Genomic DNA, 18400 nt, shown 5'->3' with positions numbered 1-18400 from the left:
TTGAAGGAGACCTGAAGCCATGTAAGTATCTGAAGGAAGAACATTCCATTCAAAAGAGCAAATTAAAGGACTCTGAATCAAAAACAAGCTTCTGTCTGAGTACCCTGAGAGTGGAATTGCTGGATCATATGGCAGTTTTATTTTTAATTTTGTAAGAACCTCCATATTGTTTTCCATAGTGGCTACACACTTTTTATATTCCCACCAAAAGTGAACAAGGGTTCCAACTTCTCCATATCCTCACCAACACTTGCTATCTTTGTTTTTTAGATAATGGCCATCCTAACAGGTTTCAGGTGATTAAAGTTTTGATTTGCATTTATCTGTTAATTAGTTATGTTGAACAACTTTTAATACACCTGTTCTCCATTTGAATGTCTTTGGAGAAATGTCTATTCAAGTCCTTTACCCATTTTGTAACTGTTTTTTTTTTGTTTTTTGCTATTAAGTTGCAGGAGTTCCCTATATATTTTTCAAATTAACCCTTTATCAGATACCTGGTTTGCAAAGAGGTTCTCTTTTCACTCTGTTGACTATCACCTTTGCTGTGCATAAGTTTTTTAGGTTAACATTGTCCCACTTATCTATTTTTATTTTTGTTGCCTGTGCCTTTGGTGTCACCACCAAAGCTTAAAAAAAAAAAAAGCGCAAGGGAAGAAACCTTTTGGAGGTAACTGATGTGTTTATTACTTTGATGATGGCATCACAGGAATATGTATATGTCAAAACTCATCAAAATACATTAAATATGTGCAATGTTTTTATATTAAGCATATTTCAATAAAGCTGAAAATTTGTATCTCCTATGAGCAAGTCTCGTTAATTATTATAAATATAAAAACAATAATGTTTTAACATAATTGTAATATAATTACAATAATACTTGGGCAGGGTTCTTAAATTTGCTTGTGGGTGGACTGATAGATAAAACTAAAAGACAATTCCAGGGTGGGTGTGATAAATGCCATAATAGGAAAAAGAAACAGGGAGTGATAGGAATTTTGAGAATGGAGAGACATCTTTTGAGATTTACAAGAGCAAGTGTTATAGAGGAGTTTGCATTTAGTCATATACAATGGGATGGGATTTTAATTGGCTGAGTTATTTAGAGAAAGCATTAGGAGGAAGTAATTGTTTCAGAAAAAAATCAGGACTGTAAGAGAAGCAAAGGCAGCAGTAAGTCCAGTCTGTTTAGACCAAAGGGCATGCATGTATTGACTGATACCTCTAGAGAGATAGACTGAGGTCATAATGTAAATAACCTACAATGCTCATTGAAATTATTAAGTAGACATTGAAAATATGCTTTTGAGGGGCTTCCCTGGTGGCGCAGTGATTGAGAGTCCGCCTGCCGATGCAGGGGACACGGGTTCGTGCCCTGGTCTGGGAAGATCCTACATGCCGCGGAGCGGCTGGGCCCGTGAGCCATAGCCGCTGAGCCTGCGCGTCCCGAGCCTGTGCTCCGCAACGGGAGAGGCCACAGCAGTGAGAAGCCCGCGTACCGCAAAAAAAAAAAAAAATGCTTTTGAGTATATTACTCTGCCATAAAAATGAATGAAATGTTGCCATTTGCAGTAACATGGATGGACCCAGAGGATATCATGCTAAGTGAAATAAGTCAAAGACAAATATCATATGATATTGCTTATATGTGAAATCTAAAAAAAAAATGATACAGCTGAGTCTATTTGCAAAACAGAAACAGACTCAGGCATAGAAAACAAACACGGTTACCAAAGGGGAGAGGGAGTGGAGGGGATAAATTAGTTTAGGATTAACAGATACACACTATATATAAAATATATAAGCAACAAGGATTTACTGTATAACACAGGGAACAATATTCCATATCCTGTAATAACTTATAATGGAAAATAATCTGGAAAAATATATACATATTATAACTGAATCACTTTGCTGTGCACCTGAAATACAATATTGTAAATCAACTATACTTCAATTTTAAAAAAAGTAGTGGTTTTGAAAAGTAAGTATCTGCATGGAAATGTTTATTGCATAATGTTACATGAAGAAAATAACATTCAAAATTTTATCTATATCATGAAGGCAACTACTCAAACATATAAAGTAAACACATTAGTGGTTTTTGAGAAAAATATTGTGTTGGGATGATATTACAATCTTATTTTTCATTTCTCTATTTTATACATATTCCATGTCACTAACATCACCTAATACTCTAACAATATATTATATGATTCTAAAATATGGGACTGAAAAAGAAAAGGAAACAGGAAAAAAACTAGAAAGACTAAGAATAACTAAGAAGTCATCTCTTCAACATATATATTGAATGCCTACTAAACACCAGGGAATGTGCTAGACACTAGTAATACAAAAATCAAGCAAAATCTTCTGTCTAATAACTTACCTTCCAGTGAAAGGGGCAAACAAGTAAGCCAAGGTTCCTTTTCCTTGTGATAAGAACTAAGTTGCAGCAAACCCAGTTTGTTCTGGAAGCCCACAGGAGTGGTCAAAAAGCTACCTTAGGAATTAAGCAGTACGTCACAACTGTTAATGTGGATCAGAATCACCTGGGTATCTTGTTAACGGCTCTGAATCATCCTGATTCAGTACACATGGGTGTGTGCTCTGAGTCTGCAGTTCCATCAAACTCACAGGTGATACCATTCTGTCATCTATGAGGAGCATTAGGGTAAAGGTAAGCAGTTCTAGAGAATATAACACTTCTGATGAGATTTGAAGAAATAGAATGAGCCAAATAAAAAAGGGGGCTCAAATAAGTCCTTCACCATCCTCATTTCTGAATTTAAAGATTTTTTTAAATAAACTAGTAAAATCTGGGCATAATGAAATGACCTCTGTCTTCACAGGAGAAACATCTAGAAGATGTCAATAAATATGTGATCAAAGAGTTTAGAAAACCCCAAATCTACAATCAAGATAACCTAGAAATAGCCCAGGAGGCAGAAATGGCAGGCAATTCTAATTTGGTAGATGAGAATCTGATTGATTTTATTTTACATGTTTGGAGAAGCATTGTGTGAAAGGAAAAAGTTTTACCCCCTGGTAAAGGACTTCTCAGTCTTTACCAATTACTATAATCTGGGGCAATTTTTAACAAGAACAATACCCCAGCCTCACCTTGGATCAATTGAGTTTGACTCTATGGTTGGGCCCAGTCATCATTATGCTTAAATACTCCTCAGAAGATTCAAATGTATAACCAGGGCTGAGCAGCACTGATGAGAGGTGAAAATAATAAAGAGTCAGAGGCTGGCAGTATTGAATCAAAATACTAACCAAGGGAAGGAGGGCCTCAACATGTGAAGTTGCATAAATCAAACTCTCAGCTCTGTAAAAGAAAAATTGCACTTGGATGAGTTAAATAAGCAAGGAAGACTTTATTCAAAATTACTGTAGTACAGAAGAGAGACTAAATTCAACTCTGCTGAAACAAAATGTGAGAGTGGTTTTAAGTGCTGGGATGAGCTAGTGGAAAAGTACTGAAAGACATTAGTGGGGAGATTGGTCAATGTGATTAGGTCACCTGTGTTTGCTAAATGGCACTTGTTAGGCTCCTACCCTTCCATGGTGGCTAAGACATAAGGGCCCCGTCTTTATTGATGATTATATTTCATAGAAGTGGCTCCCAGGTTCTTGAAAAAGATATTCCTAGGTTGCAGAAGATTTACATCTCAATTGAGCAGAGAAGGATTTTATGATTGCGAGTTTTCTAAAATAAATGTTCCAAGAAAAGGGAGCTCAGGGGCCTATTGCCAGGAAGAAATCTGTCAAAAGTTCAGTCAAGCTGATGTGTTGCAGCCATCCGGGTCAGCCCTCGTGCATTGGAATCAGGCAATGCCCACCCTTCCATGGTCACTACATTTTGGCTTGAAATTTGGCTGCTTGTGGACCGCTGCTTAGAAGGAAAGCACTGTCAGTTCAACTGGTCCATTCTAGAATTCCATGCCATAGGACAGTGTTATTTTCTCAATGCAAATTGTAAATTCCTGAAAAAAATGGTCTGATCTGATTGTCTAAAATCAGGAAGTTCATACGTTTATTACTGTCCAGCACTCTACTTATCAATGTTTCAACCTTTCCATTTGAGCATTTCACATTAATAAGCTTTCTAAGGTGCAAGAACAACAACATACTATTATAGCACAGCTTACCAATCAATGTGTTGTAAACTAGTACAAGTTAAATAACCTACAACCTAGCAACACGCATACATACATCATGGTAAAGGGATAGACTTCCAGTAGTCAACACTGGCTAGTCTTTTCCTACATGCATTGTAAGACATAATTCAGTTAACAATTTAAAAAGCCATTTGAGATTAGTCAAAGTCATTAGTATCATCTTTATTTAATAAATGAGCAAAATGAGACACACGTGTGTTAAACTTACCCAAGTCACAAGGACTAGGTAAAAGTTGCTCATCTTAAATCCTAGTACTCTACAGTGTTTATTTTGTTTCAAGAGGTCATTCTATTTTCCCATCTTCTTTCCCCTTCAGGCAGCCTTAGAAGCATTTCTTTCTGTCCTAAAGAACCAGTGAAGCATGTACCTCCAGTCTACCTTTCAACTACTGTTTTGTTCCTCCCCGTTATTTATATCATGTTCCCAAGGCACAGTCCATCCTTATTGTTTTTTTGCCTCATAATTTTGTTACTGTTGATTCTAACCCTACATTTCTCTATCTACCCCCTTTTAGTCCATATCTGCTATGCTCTGTAGAATTATTTTATCTCTTTATCATTTATTTTGAAGCCCAGATTTCTACACATAATGTACCTGTCAGATGTAGGCAGGCCACTTCTCTCCTGATTGAATGGAAGTAAAAAGAAGGCTACAAATTGCAAACATAGGTCACTCCCTGAATATTGATTTTAATTCTCACAAAAGTCTCCTCTTTCATACACAGCATGGAATTTTTCTGTCTTCACTTTTGTTGTGTACATATGACCAATAAAATTTACCTTTCAGATGGACTTGAGCAACTGGTTCAGTTTTCTTCTCAGATTCTCACTTTCACACTTCCCATTCTAAAATAGGTTTTTGATTAGACTAGGGAAAGATTTTCATTGCAAGAGGTGACTGGGTTTTTCAGTGCATTTTCTTCCTTGCTCCCTGAAATTTTGGACTGTGGACTCTTGGGAAGAGAAGTGGCTTAGCTATTGGAACTGAAGACATTTAAACAAACATGCTGTAATGTTTTGACCTCCTGGTCCCTGTTTTGAAGTGGGTATTACGAACAAGGGACTATATTTACCATTTCTTTAAGAGTAAGCTCTTCTTCCTGTTGACATTAGGATAGGATGCAGTGGTTATACTTCAAGAGAATTATGTTCCCAGTTGCAAAGCCTAAGGGAAACTGAACATTGAGAGACTTTTTGTTGGTTGTGGGATGGATTTATAGGAAAACTGCTCAAATCAAAATCTAGGACAGTTTAGGATACTGTAAAAAATAGAGAGATAAATAGATATATTATATATATATATATATAAGCTCTTCATTAAAGCAAATGAATCAAGTCATCTAGAGATCCATATGGCATTCTTTATTTACACATTAAAATATGCTATCATTTTTATACCACAGTTATATGACTGACCTGCCCTCAGCAAACCATGACATTTGAGTTTCCTAGGAGTGAGAATGAGCTGATGAAACTATTCATAGTCTTACCCAGACCCTCTTCTAACCCGCACGAAACTGTAAGCAGACAGGGCTGGCTTGGGCTATTGTCACTGGGAGTGATGTTGGTAGGAAATATATGTAAAGTTAAAAGAGAAATAAAACTGTGAATTAATGAGATTTCTACCCTTAGAGGGAATTAAAATGGAAAGTTATCCTTTACTTGTTGAAACCAATAATGAGGCCAATAGAGAGCAAAGAGAAGTAAAAGTAGTCTTCCCCGTATATCTATTGCAACCACTTTGTAAGTTAACTGTTTTAAAGCATTATTTAGGATTCCACTGAGAAGAAAGCAGGATTACCATCAGTGGATGACACACAGTGATTTTGTTTGGTTTCTTCAAAAAACATGGGAGGTTTGTTCAACACTACTGCAAATTTACGGTGTTAAGTATATATGCCCTTTTTTTCAGCATTAAATAGAATGTAGGCTGGCCTTTAAAATCAGATACAACCGGGTTTAAGTGCTGGCTTTCCTTAATTATTATTAGGCATCATGTTTATTAAATGCACTAAAAGTATTAGACTGTATCAGATGATAAGCCATTCCTGTGATATGTGGCAGATAAACCCTGAAATTATGAGAAAGGGGAGTATATTACCAAGAGCAGTATGACTGAGCTAGTGACAAGAGACACATGATGGGGAAGGATCTGGCTTGGGAGTGAAATAAATGAAACTTCTTGATCCAAATCAGATTGAACACTGAATCTTGCTCTCAAAGTAACTCGTTGTACCTGAGTTTAAATATGAGCAAGTCGATTTCATTCATGGATAGTCCATAGGCTCTAAGTAGATACATAGCGTTCAAAAGATGTACACATGTAGGTGTCACTGTGTTTGCACAACGTCAATATGACAAGGTTGTTAAGAAAATATTTAGTAAAATAAATGAAATAATGTGTATCTCATTTCAATCATTTTCCTCACAGCCAGCACTTCTGGTTGGAAGAACAAGGGAGTAAATTTAAATTTCAAACTGGAAATAACTGGAAGAAGCAAAAAGCTCTAAGACCCTGAACCAAGGGGGGATTAAAATCAGAGACAGCTGAGAGGATCACAGTAGCCATGTGAAGTGCTCCAGGGAAGAGCAAAAGACTGGGATTGCCAGAGGGCCAGACAGCTGGTGACTGGGAGAACATGGCAGGAGGTCCATGTGGATAATCAAAGGGGCTTCTTCCCAAAGTCCTTGGCTTCAGCTACAAATCTGGATGCAGCTAAAGTCTCTGGGGAGTGGATGTACGTGCATCTAGGCTTGTGTTTGTGTGTGAGAAAGTGTGTATGTACCAAAAGCAGGAAAATAGGCTACTTATTGGGTCATTTCCATTTGCTTTCCTGTCACACTTTAAGTTACAAAATAAGTATAGGTTTTCCACAGATAGAAGTAAAGTGCTTGAAAATGATTCATCAACAAACAAGTATTTTTCAGTGGAGACAAACAAAAATTAAGGTTCAAGGTGACATGATCTTTAATCTGTTGGGACATAGAGAGATTGAGTTGGTTGAGGATGGTAGTCTGAGGCACTTTAGACTGCATTATAATGAAGTCATCTATGTAAACCTAGCTCACATCAGAAGAAAGGTGGCTTCCAGAGCATGGAGGTGAGTTATAGGAAGAAGAGTGCATGTAGCTGGGAATAGGGTAGGAGAGGGGGGAAAGGGGATAGAGCGTAACTGTACCTATCTTTGTCTGAATTTGTTTTTTTGCTTAACATAGATATGGAGAGGAGAAAGAGATAATGACCCCAGCTTCACTTTTAGCAAAAGTTTTTCACTGTAGCTCAAAATTTAATGTGGAGAAAAGATAAAATTGGAAGTAACTGACTGTTAAAAATTGGAAAGGTGAGATATGGTAAGAGGACAGGCAATATTATTGGGTCAGGTGGATTAAATTCAATGTGATTTCCCTTTTCTCTGTAGTTTCCCTTATGCCATTTTGAAGGTGCATGCCCTTCAGTGCCAAAGAACTGCACAGTAATGATTTTGAATTAGTAGTTTATAATACAAAAAGTGCTCTACAGTGTTTTATAAGAGCCAAGCTTTTGTTTCAAAAATAACAAGCAGTGTTATGGTATGACACTGGTAGAATATACCTCTATTTCTTCATCTATAAAATAATGATGATACAGACTTTAAAGAGTTAACATGAGAATTAGATGAGAATATATATATATATATACACACACATAATTTTGAACAATGTCTGCCTGACCCATATTAAGACTCAGAAGTAAATATCCTGCTAAACTATAAGTCCATGAAGGGGATGGTACCACTATTGCTGACTACTTTGTTGCAAGTGCCAAAGGCTAGTGCTTACTAATTATTGATTAAATATAAATATTAAATTGAGGACAGGTCTAGAATTTATCTGACTGAGGTTTCCAAATGTCTTATTCTACTAATTACTGTAGCGAGTTTTTAGTTTGAGAAATAAGAATAATACTAACTGTACAACTTCTTATATAATTAAAAAATATTTCAGTGATCATTTGAAGAATTTTTCATATCAAATCTTAGCAGGACACGATACTAAAATAATGCAAAAGTATTGTTTATAATAGATATCTATTTTATGAAGTACTCAAATTAAATTTGTCTCTGCACAAAAATAACAAAGAATTAACACTTCTTTTATAATTGGTAAAGAGCAAACTACAAACTTGTTTACAATCTCCCCTTTTGATTACAATGCTGGACACTATATAGTGGAGAATTGCTATAGGCATATATAGCGAAACAATTTTTATTATTTAATTTTGTCAGTATTTACATGATTTTTTTGTTATCACTTACAATTTCAAATAATTCTGGGTAACATCTATAGCATTTTCTATAAATAAAATTGGTAGAAGTAAGTAAATTCTCTAGTAGAATATTTCAAGTCAAAATGAAATAAATTATTTTATGTTTAAAAGTGAATATTTAACAAAATATTAAAAAGTTATGCTTCTTTTATACATGTATATATAACTTGAGTATTACATGATTGTTTATTAGTTAACTGTCTATTAGTCTTTTAGTGCTATACAATGAAAAAGATTAATAATTTTGAGAAATTAACATGTTTAATGGAAGCTTCATCTACCAAACAGTGTATGATAACAGGTATGAAATTAGCCATTCTATCAATCAATCAATAAGGCAATTGTTTTCAGGCATTGAACAATAGGCAGCTTGAGACTGGAATTTCCGAGAAAGGGGAAACACAAGCTGAGGCACACAGTCCTTGCATCTTTGTACCTTAGCACAATTTTCCAATTTTTTGCAGAGAACTTGAGCCCAAGAAAAGCACCATGATCCCTCTGAGCTGAGAAAGCAGAGACTAAAACTTGTAGTATTTGAAGCAGCTGAAATATAAGATAATCTGTGAAGTCAGGGCACCAGACAGAGGGAGTTGAGAGGGTTAGACTGTGAAGAATTTATCTTTGAGTTCTTAACTGAAAGGTAGGCTGCACATGTACTGAGAGAGACTCAGCTATTATAGAGATGAGAAGAGAAGAGAGACACTAAAATTTCAGCATGCTGAAATATATTGGAGTTCTGTTCCAGAAAGAGAGAGAATGAATACCCCAGTATGCTAAGGCAATAGAAAGATCATCATTAGGACTAAAGACTACTCCTTAGAGTAAGTTCTAATCTAGATCTGCCATTTAAAAAATAAAAAAAAAACCTAAAAGTTAACCTAACAAGATCCATAGGAAAGATGGATTTGAGGACGTGTCCTATAAAGTTAGAGAAGCTTGATAAACACCTTGTATTTTCTACAGATCCACCCAAACAATGTGTTAAAAGTAAGCCTACACAAGTGTAAGATGATCAACCAATAATAGAAACACCTACATGGGGGAAAAAGGCAATACTCTTCAAAGATAGATAACAAACCATGGTCTATATAACATATTACTGACAATGTCAAGTTTACAGCGCCCCCCACAAATTACTATATGTCAAAAAAAAGAACAAAGGAAAGAAAAAAGTGTGGGTGTGACCCATGAACAAGCAAAGAGCAGAAATTGACTTTAAAGCAATCTCAAATCAGATTTAGCAAACAAAACTTTAAAAGATATTGAGGGGAAAATATGTTGGAAAACTCAAAGGAAAATATGGACTTAATGAGTACACAGAGCAATTCAGCAAAGAAATGGGATCTGTAGAAAAGGGCCAAGTGGAAATTTGAGAAGTGAAATGTACAATAACTGAAATGCAAATTTCATGGATGAGTTTAACAATAGCATAACAATGGAAGAAGGAAAGGTCAATAAATGTAAAGATAATCTAATAGAAACCACTGAATTTGACAAACCCAGAGAAACAAAAATAAAATAAAAATTTAAGGAGTCTGAGGGACCTGTGGAACAAGATTAAAAATTTGACCTTATATGTAATTACTCTCCTCTCAGAAGGAAAATAGAATAAAGATGGGGCAGAAAAATATTTGAAGAAATAATGGCCAAATTTGATGAAAAACATGAACTTACACATTCAAAATTCTCAATAAATGTTGAGCAGAATAAATACAAAGAAACTTGCATGTAGACCCATCATAATCAACTGCTAAAATCAGAAGTTAGAAGAAATTACTGAAAACAGCTACAAAGGAAAAATATTACATTAAAAGAAAAAATGTAATACTTCATCGTATATCAAATTCAATAGAAGACAAATGGATATGGAAGGATATCATTAAAGTACTGAAAAAAAAAAAACCCCTCTCAATACAGAATTATATGTTCAGTAGAAATAAGGGTAAGATAGGAACTTTTTCAGACAAATGAATAAGGAAATGTTTCACTACTATTAGGTCTCCCCTATTTCAAATTACAAAGGATTTTCTTTGTAAGAAAGTGATATTAAAGAAAATTTAAAAATAAATGGAAACTCAGATTTATAGGACTGGAAATGGCAAATAAGTTTGTAAATATAAAAGTCTATGGTTCTATTATCAAAAAGACAAGAAATAACAAGCGTTGGAGAGGATGTGAAGATTGTGCAATGTTGGTGGGAATGTGAACTGGTGCAGCCACTATGAAAAACAGTAGAGAGGTTCCTTCTATACTTCAATAGAAAACAAAATAAAAAATAAATAAACGTAAAATCTAAAACATAGAGAAAAATACAAAATTTTACAACCTTAAGGTATGCCCAGATTTGTAGATAATAATAAAAACACAAGGACTATAAAAGAAAAATTGATAAATTGGATTTCATTAATATTTAAATATTTTGTTTTTTAAAAGAAGTCTCTTGAAAATTGAAACGTAAAATGCAGGCTTGGAAAAGTATTCCCAATATGTTTGTCTGACAAGATTTCAGGTTTAAGATATTTTTAGAAATCTTATAGTCCCATAATTAAAAGAAAAACCACCGAAATAAGAAAAAAGATATAATACTTGAATAATACCTTCCAAAAAGAAGATCTATTATGACAAATAATTACATGAAAAGATTAGCCATTACGGATATACATACTTAAACCACAATAGGACATAAAACAGCATTGCACACACATTAGAATGGTCAGTTAAATAGATTAACAATACCAAGTGTTTCTGAGGATCTAGGGAAACTGCAATTCTCATATATGGCTCATGGAGGTACAAAAATGTTAAGACCACTTTGGAAAACAGTTTGGCCGTTTCTTATAAAATTTAGCATCCACCTACATTCGCTCAGCAGTTCCACAAATAAAAATTATATGTCTACAAAGATACTCATGTTCTTAGCAGCTTTATTCATAATAACCAAAAGGGGAAGACAATCCAAATGTCCATCATGAAATGACAATATATTGTGGTATACTCCACACAGTGAAATACTACTCATCAATAAAACGGAACAAAATACTGTTACAGGCATCACCAAGTATTAATCACGCACTGAAAAAAAAGCATTTTTATGAGTAAAAAAAGATCAGCTTTCAGAGAGTACAGTACATATGGTATGATTGTATTTATATGAAATTTTAGAAGAGTCAAAATAATCTAAATTGATAGAATCAGATCAGTGTTAACTAACTAGGTCAGGGAATGGCGAGTGTTAATTGCAAAAGACGCATAACAAAACTTTTTAGGCTGAGAGAAGTCTTGCATCTTAGATGCGGTGGTGATCTTACGGTTGTAAAAATGTGTCAGAAACCCATCAAATTTTGCACATACCATGAGTACATTTTCTTATATGTAAATAAAGCTTGCTTGTAAATCAAGAAATATACATTTGTTTGCATTTGTGCGATACACATCCTACACCCCCCCCACACACACACTTTGATTTTGCTTCTAACATCAATGGTAGTTCAATTTTACAATTTTATCCTCATTCCAGAAAGCCAACATTCATTTAACATTTTTTAAAATTAAGGACCTGTTAGGCACTCGGCTCTCTTCCAACTGTTCTACTCTTGGCAACGTGTCAAGCAGGAAAAGGTCCGTTCCCTACACTTACCAGTGATCTGTACAATAAACAAAAGACATGATATAATGTCAGGCAATGATGAATTCTGAGCAAAAAAGAAACTCATGTTACAGGGATAGAGTGACGGGTGTGCAAGTTTCGACAGTGTACTCAGGCAAGCACTCTCTGAGGAGGTGACGTCAGCTCAGAGACCTGATTGTGAGAGGCAGAGCAAGGCAATATCTGGGGCAAGAGTATTCCAGGTAAAGGGAAGGGCTTGTACTAAAGTCCTCACAGTGCCAAGGCTTTTAGAGTATGTGATGTTACAAATATGGTAAAACAAATAACACATATCAGTTTTCAGGATATTTGTCAGTTTCTATACTCACACTTTACTTATAACAAGACTTTGTGTGTGTGTATACAAATAAATAAATATATACACACATATACACATACATATCCACACATGTATATATTTTATATAAAATGTTATATGCATCTATATTTAAATATTTATACACATATATACATTTCACATATATTTGATACATGTATATGTACTGCATAAACATTTGATATATATAAAATGTCTATACATGTATATCAAACTTGGTATGTATTTGTCAAATATATGTGTGTATATATGCATCCCATACATACATCTATGTATATACACATACCATATATATTTTATAAAGAAAACAGAAACTCAGAGATGTTAAATAATTTGCCTAAGGCCAAGGAAAAGTTGGTTGCAAGGTCTACCTCCAAAATTTAGAATCATTGTATGCCAAGGACATAGATCCTCCTTGTGTACTGAATATTTATACAAAAACAGGTAAAATATAAGTTAGTGTCTGAATAGTGAGACCACCTGACCACTTACTTCAGGCCTACCCTTTACATGATTAGTTGTAAGTACTATGCCAAGTGTCTGGAGAAAATTTTGAAGAGATTATGTTTTATATGACATTATTTGGTTTATACACATACAAGAACATATGTAGTCTTTGGCATGGAGGAATACATTTAAGTGAATGGGAATATCAAAGGAGGACTTTAGGTATCATTTTAGAAAAACTCAAGCTAGAAAGTCTCTGTGAATTGTACTTGGCCAAAACTCAAACTCTGTAAATCTCAAACTGATAAATCTTCCAAACATAGCCCGACATATAAGCAATTTGCTTTATCTGTGCTTCTGATAAATATATTAGAAATATATATAGGTCTTACATAATTGAACTCCTAAAAATAAGCCAGAGTATTATGCATTTCAGTAAGCCATAATACAGAATGAAAATATTTTTTTGGTAATAAATTTAATGTTTTGAAAACTTGACAGAGGGAGTATCTCTCGATTTTCTTTAAGTTAGAGCTAGTATATTACCCAGAGCTATGAAATTTCTAATGGTGGGAATGGAGGGGATTTTGGAGGACTGGAGAGTTTATGAAGCATAAAGATAAAATTCAATTAGAAAGATAATATATGTATTAGGTAATAATTATGGTCTGGGGCATGTGTTAAATTCTTTACATCAATTGACATGACTCTCCTGATTAATGAATTTCCACGGATGTGGAACCAAAATTCAGAGAGGCCAGGTGACTTACTCAAGTTCATAGTAATGGTAGGACTGACTTCAGAGCTTGGGCTTCTAATCAATGTGCTATAGATCATGACTCAAAATTTTACATATAGGATAAGATGAAGCTTGTCCTTTCTGAGAACATTGTACATAATGTCCAAACTCCCAAACTATCCATAAACCAATGCAATAGAAGCACTGTGATAAGCCATTATAATAATTTTGCTGAATAGTATATGATATTGATACAGCTTGTAATAATTTAAAAGATAATAATTTGTATAACTTGCAAAAACAAATCTTGGATTCTTTCCAGGGACATTCACTAGAGGGAAAATAGAAGCAGGGATGTGAGGGACCATACAGCCCCCAAGCGACAGAGAAAAATGGGGTGTAAAGAAATCACTGATGTACACAGAGAGTAATTGTGTGTTCCAAATTTCCAAAGTCCCCATGTGACCCAGGCTATTATATCAGACCCAAGAATGTCTGTGAACTTGCCTCCTGTTCATGTAGGTTTGTACCTATTTACAATAAACTTTCACTTTACTTGAAAAACAAAACAAACAATATATTGTGTTCAGTCCTGCCTTTATCAATAGCTGGCTGAAGACCTGGGATGTTATTTAATCGATATGGGCTTCAGTTTCATTATTTATATCAATACCTGCTTTACTGGTATCATGGAATTGTTTGACTAACAGATAACATGTTGTCACTAACACTTTGAAATTTTGTGTTCCTTATAGAATGATAAGGAAAGTTTGCTGATATGTTTCTTCAGTTTTGAATACAGGCAGGAACAAAAGGCTTGTAAAACTAGCCTTGTGACTGATGCCTAATTGTTTTTTACAAAATCTAACAACAAACCAAAACATGTGTGCAATCAGAGAGTCTGACAGGAAGAAAATGAAGGCTTACACACAAGTAAGCCTTGAAGAGAATGGGGGAATTTAGGGTGTATGTAGTTTGAATGAGAACATCTTTTGACAAATAAAGCAATAAGCACAGTCACTTTCAAAGCTTTTGTTGAAACTTTGAAAAGCCTCTCTAGGCTATAAATTACTAAAGATATTAATTAAAAAGGGAGTGTTATTTACATTGTTAAAAGTATGTATGAGTTTATAGCATTGGTTTCTTCTTAGTTATAATTTAAAATATTTATTCATGTGTTATATTAATACAGCCTTTATATCAAAGTATCTGTACTTAATTGCATCTTTTTTCCTGAAACAATGTTTCAGATATTTGAAAAGATTGTAAGAAACAATGCTGAAAAATTATGGGAAAATTATATTTAGTAATCGTATGAATTTCAAAACTATTTCCTTCTTCTCTATGAGTAATCAGGAGACCCCTGTATCTTTTGACAGTGTCTCTTCTTATGTCATCTACTGGGTTACCTTGTCATAACTTTCATGCTCATTTTAATGCTTGTGTAACTCACCCTCATCCTTTGTACACCTCATTAACCATTTAAGGTGCTGTATTACAAATGCTTTAAGTTAGTCCAAGCAACGAAGGCTATTCATATTTTTAACACAACTGTCTGATTTTGGTTTTCCCAGCAAAGTTATCAGAACTCTTTATAATATAGACTTGTAATTTCATAGGTGTATTAGCATTTCACACCACAGGAACAAAGTAATATCTGCTGAGTCAAGTAAATTTTGGGAGCAGATTATTGCTTTGGGGAAAAAGTATGGATTTATTGCACGTATTGTATTTATTACATATGTAAGTTAGTTACACTGTGAAGTTATTGTAGCACAGTGTTCAACCATCATCACAGGTAGCACATCTTCTCAGCCACGCTAAATAATCTGTGATTGTGAAAGCTGGACGTGCCTAACACACTATTTTGTGTTCCACTTGGATACAAGGCTTTGCAGGTGATGAAAAGGAAAATACTTTAACAATGGAGCCACTACCTATCCTCTCCTTACGGGTGGAAGTAAAACATTTGTTTCAAATCTCCAGCTGTCTCTTTCACATACAGCTATTTCTTTCTTTTTATTTTTTTCCAATTTAATTCTACAAGGTTTCATTGAAATGGCATGTTTCTGTATATTGTGTTGCTTCCCCCGATGTATCTTGAATGACTCTGCTTAAGCATGAAATATTAAAAAAAAACACAAACATGTCAATCGATTTGCAAGTTTTTGTCTGCTTATTTGTTTACTGTAATAGGTGGTTATGAGTCTTCTTCTATGGACTATGAAACTCGATGTTTGAGTCTCTTCTCCCTTCTTTAATCACATTCTGTTGTGTCAGTATCTTGTTTTTGTTCAGTGACATACTTCTTAAAAGTAAGGTCATTGTCATATTAAAGGACATAGGAAAATCGTTTTTTCTAATATGCTGGTGATTAAAATGATTACAAAACATTTTTCAAGTTTGTACATTCCTGTATTCAATGGGAATACAACATATTTCCTGTTATACTAAGCAGGAAATGCTATACAAACCTCCCAGAGCAGTACTTTCTTTCAAGGGAAGCACTTTAAATCCTCAAGTCCAGGGAGAATGTTTGATCAGAGGAAACAAAAAAATAATAATAATAAAGGAAAGTGTGGCTACATAAATTTGGGGAACAACTGCCAGGCACCACTCAGACTAAAGTATAAACGGTGTAAGTCATACAGTAGTCACTCAATATAATAATAAGTTGGGAAGGTTATAAAACTTTCTATCATACAGAACAAAGCATATAAAGTCAAAAAGCATTTTGTAAAAACTATTTTGAAGAAGGCCCTAGGAGAACTTATTTGCATTAAAAAACAGGGACTTCCCTGTTGGTCCAGTGGTTAAGAATCCGTGCTCCCAATGCAGGGGGGCCTGGGTTCGATCTCTGGTTGGGGAACTAGATCCTGCATTCATGCCGTAACTAAAAGTTCACATGCCACAACTAAGGAGCCCGCATGCCACAACTAAGGAGCTGGCGAGCAGCAACTAAGGAGCCCGTGAGCCACAACTAAGGATCCCAGCTGCCACAACTAAGGCCCGGTGCAACCAAATAAATATTTTTAAAAAATAAGCAAGATTCTGATTTTCCAGCATTTGCACAGATTTGTACAATAGCAATGAGGTAGAGAACTAACTAGAACAGTGGTAATAGAGTCAGGAATAGTGTATGTTTGAAGGAGCAAATGTTTGTAATCTAAAGACTGAATTCTGAATGAGTTCAAATTGATTGTAAAGACACTGTGATTTTCAGATGAGGCTGGGGCAAGAAAATGCTTGGTGTGATGTGGCCATTTTAGGTGCAGCATGGGAACTGGACTTGTAGAATTAGAAGAAAGGACATTGCCTACCCAGGCGAAGTAGTATCCTGGTCACACCTGGGTTTCTTATGCCGAGGACAATAATATCTAACAATTACACCACACTTGACTCAGGGGCAACATGAATAAGGATACTCTTTACCTATAAGTTTCCTCTACACAGAACTCCTCCAAGTAACTACTAGCAAATCAGCGTTGCCTGTGAGTTGAACCCAATTACACATCTCTGACCTAGGGGCAACATGAATAAGGATACTTTTTACCTATAAGTTTCCTCTACACAGAACTCCTCCAAGTAACTACTAGCAAATCAGCGTTGCCTGTGAGTTGAACCCAATTACACATCTCTGATCTACCTATTCAACAATGAAAATGGATTCAAAGTTAACAATAAAACACATTTGTAGTTATTCCTGTATTTTTGTGATGAGCTGAAGGCTCCTGTGAATGTGCTTCCCTCAGCTTCCTGTGATATAAGGTGCCCAGAGTTCCCACGGATTTAATGAGGGTAGAGAAGGTGGCCTGGGGACTGAGGAGGGGCCCCTCAGAGTAACAATCCCAATGAGAACTGATACAAAAGGGAGGATTATATTGATACTGAGATCCAATAGGGCTGATCTCAGGAGGACCCAGACAGCAAGACAGAAACTGGCCAGTGTTCCCTAGGAGTAGTTTTTTTGAACTTTAAGAAAGTAATTTTAGTTGTTCAATTATCTATTAGTTCAGTCATATACTTTATGTGTCATATTATCCAGATATCTTTCTTAAAATAAATTTTAATACCAAAATAGCATACTTAATAGCTGAGATATAACGTCAGTGTACAAACAGAAAGAAGAAAAGTCCATGTGCAAAAATGGAGAAGCACCAGTGTGGTGAAGTGTGATAGAATATGAGTCTTAGCAAGTAAAAGAGCAAATTTGAGGTTAGTAATATATTGTTATTATCATTATCAAATAAGTTATCAACATAACGTTTTTTCTCCTCCCTGGTGAAATTTTACATATTTGAAGAAAATAATTTCTTAAAGACTCTGTAAATAAAGGGGGTATGGCCAATTATAAGAAATTTCAGAAATGAAACATATATGTTTATTAATGAATAGTTTTAAAATTAGGTCTAGGAGATCACTTCACACTCCAGGTGTAAGAATGAAATAGTTAGGGACTGTTACACGTGAGAAACTAGCTCACCACCAACTCTGAATAAATATAGCACAAGGAAATTGATTTTAAAGTTTAAGAAGAACTTATTGAAAATGAATCTAATAAACATTGGGTGAGACATCCTGAAATGTCCTTTTTTGATGGTCTGTAGAATATGATTTAGGCTTTAGCATAGCAAAAGATATGGGGAAAATCTACAGATATTGTCAAGTAAATTCTTGCATGATTTTTAAAATTTTAAAATACATTTCCTTATAGATACTTATTGGATTCCTTGTT

Source organism: Monodon monoceros, unplaced genomic scaffold, assembly GCF_005190385.1.
Source record: "Monodon monoceros isolate NGI ecotype Baffin Bay Population unplaced genomic scaffold, NGI_Narwhal_1 Super_Scaffold_15, whole genome shotgun sequence".
Classification (NCBI taxonomy): Eukaryota; Metazoa; Chordata; class Mammalia; order Artiodactyla; family Monodontidae; genus Monodon; species Monodon monoceros.
Note: the sequence above shows the minus strand (reverse complement) of the source record.